The sequence below is a fragment of the Cupressus sempervirens genome, chromosome 7, assembly GCF_028749045.1.
Source record: "Cupressus sempervirens isolate cs-2001-9-10 chromosome 7, ASM2874904v1, whole genome shotgun sequence".
Taxonomy (NCBI): Eukaryota; Viridiplantae; Streptophyta; class Pinopsida; order Cupressales; family Cupressaceae; genus Cupressus; species Cupressus sempervirens.
In genome coordinates, this window is record NC_143124.1 from 791,866,931 (window position 1) to 791,873,645 (window position 6,715).

Genomic DNA, 6,715 nt, shown 5'->3' on the forward strand with positions numbered 1-6,715 from the left:
GGATTTCACTTTTGAGAGGATAAATGATTTTAGTTGATTTTTTAAATATCGCATTTCTTTTCAAATTTTATCTTTACCTTTTCCTTTTTGTTTTATTTTCTAATTTTATGAATTGAATTTACTCTTTGAAGGTGATTTTGGTCTTTTTAAATTTGATCAAGGGTTTAGGCAATTAATTAATTAATCACTCAAATGACTTGATGTTGTAAATGATTTGAAAGTTCAATATTTTCCTCATTTCTCCAATTTTGTCTTAAATTTTCATTGTTTAAGTCTTTGCCAATTGTAGGGTGTCTACAATTTCTATTGAAACTAACTAAACAACAAAAAATTTGTCCTAAATAGTTTTCATAGAAACCAAATAGTTTCTATCAAAACTAACTACAAATAGTTTTTATTGAAAGTATTTAAAACTTTCGATTAAAAAGTTAGTTTCTATCAAAGCTAGCAAAATAAATGGCTTTTACATAGTCTATAATGTTTTCAATTGCTTTCATGACTTCTAGGCTTAATTGCTAGGTTCAAATGGAGAAATAAAGACATGTCATTTTGCATAGCACAAGTACTTAGAATGAGCTTTCTAATGACTATGGATTTCATACATTTTGATTTTTTTAGGTATACATTATTTTACATTAATTAAATAGAGGTTCATTATAAAAAACAAACCTCTATATATTGCACGCTCATGGAAAAATAATAACTAAGAGAATAAAAAATTTGAAAAATATCTACGATCTTCATATTTGAGTCCTCTTTCAATCAAAATTTTTTTTTTGAAATTAGGTAAATATATAATAATTTACAAGTGTCAAAAGTCATTTATGTCCAAATTAGTGTTAGATAAACTATAAACTCAAATAAAATATGAAATACTAAGGATAAAGACATGAAAATACCTCCATGGTTTTGGTATGGGTGTTAACAAACTAAATTTGAAAGAATCACATTGATATCTATCGTAGAAAAGAAGTTATGTGTGTAAAAACAATGTTGCTCTTAAAAACCTAGATTTTTGATAACATACCAATTTTCATGGGAGAAAAAATAATTCAATCAAATCAATTCAAAAATAAATATAAAATATATATTTAGAATCTACATAGAAAATCCTAAAATACTCTAATTTACTTCATCTTCAAATTCCTAACCGTTAAACATAAATTTGTATCTGAAAGTGAGTTTTCTTGAAAATTCACATTTCGGTGTCAATTTAGGCAAAAAAGTGTAATCCATTATTTTGGGTCCATGTAGCAGTATTGAGTTGTAAGGGATTGCAAATTGTAATCACTGGGTAATTATAATATTGAACTTGTTGTTGGTGGACGTAGCCTAGAGATTGGGTGAGCCATGTTAAATCATTCTATCTTGTGTTCTCTTCAGATGTGATTTATTATTTCTTGATATTGGTTATATTTGCATGCAATTTTTATTTATGTACATGATTATTCCTAACATTTTTGTCATAGGTCATATGATTATAGAAACCTTTATTAATAAACCACGCATCCTTATCTCTTCTAACATGTAATGTAGTTGCAACAATTTTAGGATTACATTTCAAAGATGTCAAATTACTAATCTTAGGTTCAATTTCAAAATTAAATCAACATAAAATAAATGGTCACCTTTTTCTTATTTTTCATTTGAGATACTAGCAACTTCATTAACATAATATGCCTTCTTATTGAATTCTAATTTGTTGTTGTTCCTTTTTTGGACATCTAAAAGCTATATGAGTAACCTTTCCACAACTAAAACATTTCAGGAGTAAGACACCTTTACACTTACAAACTTTCCTTTCTTTAGCCTTCTTACAAAGTTTTCTTTCACTTCATCTATGTTCTCGTCATTTTAACATTCATCTATTTTTGTCACCTTGAAGGAAGTCTTGGATTTGTCTGTCTTATGCAACAAAAAGAATCATTCAAATGCACTCAAAGTGTCAAAAAATTGTTATTTGGTAAAAAAAAATTGGATCATAAGTTTCTTCAATTTCTGAGACCTTATCATTTCTAATAAAGTCCTCAAAATTTTCACATCTAAAATATTTCAAGAGTATACTTACCAACTTTTCTTTCTTTAGCCTTCTTACAAAGTTTTCTTTCACTTCATCTATGTCATCATCATTTTAATATTCATCTATTTTTGTCATCTTGAAGGAAGTCTTGGATTTGTTTGTCTTTTCAAAAAAAAATCAAATCAAATGCACTCAAAGTGTCAAACAAGTGTTATTTGATCAACTTTGTTGGATCATAAGTTTCTTCAATTTCTGAGACCTTATCATTTCTAGTAAAGTCCTCAAAATTTTCACAACTAAAACATTTCAGGAGTATACTTACCAACTTTCCTTTCTTTAGCCTTCTTACAAAGTTTTCTTTCACTTTGTCTATGTTCTCATCATTTTAATATTCATCTGTTTTTGTCACCTTGAAGGAAGTCTTGAATTTGTCTGTCTTTTCCAAAAAAAAAAAACAAAAAAAATCATTCAAATGCACTCAAAGTGTCAAACAATTGTTATTTGATAAATTTTATTGGATCATAAGTTTCTTCAATTTCTAAGAGCTTATCATTTCTAGTAAATTCCTCAAAATTTTCCCAATTAAAACATCTTAGTAGTATACTCACCAACTTTCCTTTCTTTAGCCTTCTTACAAAGTTTTCTTTCACTGCATCTATGTTCTCATCATTTTAATATTCTTTTTTTTTTGTCACCTTGAAGGAAGCCTTAGATTTTTCTGTCTTCTCCAAAAAAAAGTCATTCAAATGCACTCACAGTGTCAAACAATTGTTATTTGGTATATTTTGGTGGATCATAAGTTTCTTCAATTTCTGAGACCTTATCATTTCTAGTAAAGTCCTCAAAACTTTCTCTATTGCATCCTTATGATCCATAGTATTGCCAATATTTATGATCTCATTCACAACATTGCCAAATTTTTTAAAATAGAAAAAACATTTATAAAAAAAAAAAATCTACCTCTTTTTAAATCTTTTTCTATTTCTAATTTAATAAATTAGCAATTTCCAAATTGTCAAGATAGACTATAATTTTTCTAGTTTTAAGTTGTATGTTTGGTTTTCTTCCAGTTCATTGAAAAACACAAGTCTATATAGATATTTTTGTTATTGTGCTTTCATAAAGCTTCCAAAGAAATGAACTCTATGTACAATTCATTTTTAAACAAATCTAATTTTAATTTTCTTTCAATATAATATTACTATTTTCATTTTTGATGAATTAAATTTAGTTGTATTTATCTTTTATTTAATATTGTTAATGTCAGACACACTTAGTTTCATTTAAACTTATTCAATAGAAATAAGATAAATATGTATTGTTTAAATTATAGATAAACTATAAAATTGTTATTAAATGTTTCTATTGCCATAAGTCTAGCCAGAAGTCAACTTCTGAATTTGATCGGATTTTACTCTATCATTTATAATTGTGTGACTTTCTAAGAAAACGTCAAAAACAAAAAGTATGCCGTTGAGACTTAAAGACTTTGCTATTGTGAATATAAACTATATAACTTAACAAGTCAAAACACGAGGCCTCTAGATTTCTCGAAAAAATAGGCTTGAAGTCATTCTCATTGAATGTTTCATGTCTTATAGGAATCAGTATTGCACAGGATTCCTCTGACTCATTCTCTCCTGTTCAATCTTATAACGATCAATAAGAAGTGTTTATGTACCCCATTTTCCCTTACAGCAGATACAATCTGATCAGAGCCATGTATCTGTATATTCTGATGCCCATCCTTGTGCTGAATCTATTTGTTGAAGCACAAGCCCACACGAATTTCCTCTTCAACAGTTTCAATTCCTCCACACTTGACGAGGTGGAGCATTCCACGATCCGATCCGGTGCCATCTGCCTCACAAACCAATCACAACGCATCTCTGGCAGAGTTTTATATCCTCACCCAGTCCAGATGAAACAACCCACTTTAAAAAATGGGTGTTCATCATTTAGCACCACATTCGTATTTGCCATACTTCCTTTCACCCACGATCCTTCACGCAGCGGTCACGGAATGGCGTTTTTCATGACGCCCAACAACTCAACCGTGGAAAATTCATCAACTCAGTTCCTCGGCCTGCTGAACAATTCAATCAACGGGGAGCCTCAAAATCATCTCTTTGCCGTCGAGTTCGACACGGTCGAAAGCAGCGATGTGGAAGACATCGACGGCAATCATGTCGGCGTCGATCTCAATGACCTCAAATCAATAGAATCTCAGCCTGCGGGGTACTGGATTAATGACAACAACATGTATCCACTTGATCTCAACAGTGGAAAGAACATCCAGGCTTGGATCGATTACGATGATGCCCAACAGCAATTGAATGTTACAATTGTGGAAGCCGGTTCATTTCGACCCAAGAAGCCTCTTTTATCTCTCCAAAACATGAATCTTTCCGACATCTTGACTGAAGAAATGTATGTAGGTTTCTCTGCAGCAACGGGAACAGTCGCTGAAGATCACTGTGTTCTCGCTTGGAGCTTCAGCACAAATGGATCTGCAGCTGAATTGGATGTATCTCATCTTCGTTCCTTGATTAGGGGAAAGAAACCCAACAAGGGAGTTATAGCCGGTATAACTACAAGTGTACTACTGGTTTTGATTCTTTTGATTGCAGCTGCGGTTTTTAGGTGGAAGAGAAACAAGTACAGAGACATTAGACAAGAATGGGAGATGGAGTATTGGCCTCACAGATTTAAATACAGCGATTTGCATATTGCAACCAAGGGCTTCAGAGAAGATCAAGTTGTGGGCTCAGGAGGCTTCGGACAGGTGTACAAAGGAGTTCTCCCTTCTAGTGGCCAAGAAGTCGCTGTAAAATCCATCTTCAGGGAAACCACCGAAGGAATGAAGGAATTCATAGCTGAGATTTCGAGTCTTGGGCGTTTGCAGCACAGGAATCTTGTGCAAATCAGAGGATATTGCAGGAGGGAAGCGAAGTTGTTCATAGTGTACGACTACATGCCCAATGGAAGCCTGGAGAAGATGTTGTTTGATCAGAAGAAGATGAAAAGCCTGCTGACGTGGGCTCAGAGGTACAGGATCTTGAGGGACGTGGGTGAAGGATTGTTGTATCTTCACGAAGGGTGGGAGAAGATTGTTGTGCACAGAGACATCAAATCTAGTAATGTCTTGTTAAATTTTGAATTCAATGCAAAGCTTGGAGATTTTGGGCTTGCTCGTCTTTACGAGCACGCAGAAAACCCAAGAACTACGAGAGTTATGGGTACTCTTGGGTACATTGCACCAGAGGTTGTACATACAGGAAAGGTAGCTCCCAGTTCAGATGTGTTCAGTTACGGTATCTTAATGTTGGAAGTTGCTTGTGGGAGAAGACCAGTGGATCCCTCACTTGATCCTTCAAAGATTGTAATGGTGGACTGGGTGAGAGAGTTGTATGGTGGAGGGAAACTCATGGATGCAGCGGATCCGAATCTTGGTGGTGAATATGTTGAAGACGAGATGGAGAAAGTTCTCAAATTGGGACTTTTGTGCTGCAAAATAAGGCCAGAGATGAGACCTTCCATCAGACAAGTATTGCAGATAATTGAAGGGGAAGTGGGCGTTCCCAGTTTAGATGCACATGAGATGAGTAGGGGGAGCAGAGATTCATTTGCGAGTATAGGATTTTCTTTTCCTTCGACTTCCACCTCTCGAGAGGTAGAGTTGTTTCCCTCGACTTCCATCTCCGGAGAAGGACGATCATTTACTAGTGGAAAATCTCAACAAAAGTAGTTTACGGTTTGGTAATGTTAACCATGTCAGATTTTAATGGAAAGGGTAGTTCTTTTGTTCTGATGATGTATTTTATGATTTTCTACTGTGGCAGAGGATTAAATTCCAATTACAAAGTTTACAGAGGATTTCTATTTTATGTATTTTATTGTGTGATCTCGTTTGCAAAGTTTAAATCTGTTTATAACAGATCATTCTGGATCATTAAAAAATCAAGATCAAGACACATTTGCATTTACATGGTTTCTAAGTGTACCATGTAAAAAACTATACATGGGGCAATCTACGAAATGATGGATGGCTTAAACATCACACGCTTAGCTTGATTTGTAGACTTAAAGTGTTAAATAGTCAAAGTTGACTTATTTTTTCCAAAATTTAATTTTTTCCTTTGTATGTGATATTTAAGGGTGGCCCAAAATGACATCCCTCTCTCAAAGTATTTTCTAAAAGTAAAATTTTGTTGGTGCATACGTTAAAAAAAATGGAGAAAATATATTAAAATATTTGAATCATTTAAAATTATAAATTACCTCTTTTTATCCAAGTATTTTGTAAAAGTAAAATTTTATTGATGCAATGTTTAAAAAAATAGAAAACATATAAAATGTTTGAATCATTCTAAATTATTATTTAATTTAATGAATAAAAATAATTATTATTAAATACTGTTTTTTCAACTATTTCACTTGTCTCATGTTAAATGAGAAGATTGGAACACTTAAAAGAGACTTACTATAAAATTATTGTTAATTTAAATTATAAATTATCAAATTTTTATTTAACAAGAAAATGATATTTCTTTGACTTTTTACGTTTTTATCATTTATTAATATAAATTTGTTAGCAATCACTTCACACTAGCTTTTCATAATTGAAAACTTATTGATTTTGAATTTCTAAATTACGAGAAATGTGGGACACACTATTGTTGTTTTCAATCTCTT

General features: G+C 32.2%; 1 pseudogene across 1 annotated transcript; it reads left to right on the plus strand.

The window, feature by feature from the left end:
- Window positions 1-3,568: 3,568 nt before the first annotated feature.
- Window positions 3,569-5,911, plus strand: LOC149549721 (L-type lectin-domain containing receptor kinase SIT2 pseudogene; annotated as a pseudogene). Its single transcript, XR_016354485.1, has one exon. The product of XR_016354485.1 is annotated as an L-type lectin-domain containing receptor kinase SIT2 pseudogene (transcript).
- Window positions 5,912-6,715: the final 804 nt, after the last annotated feature.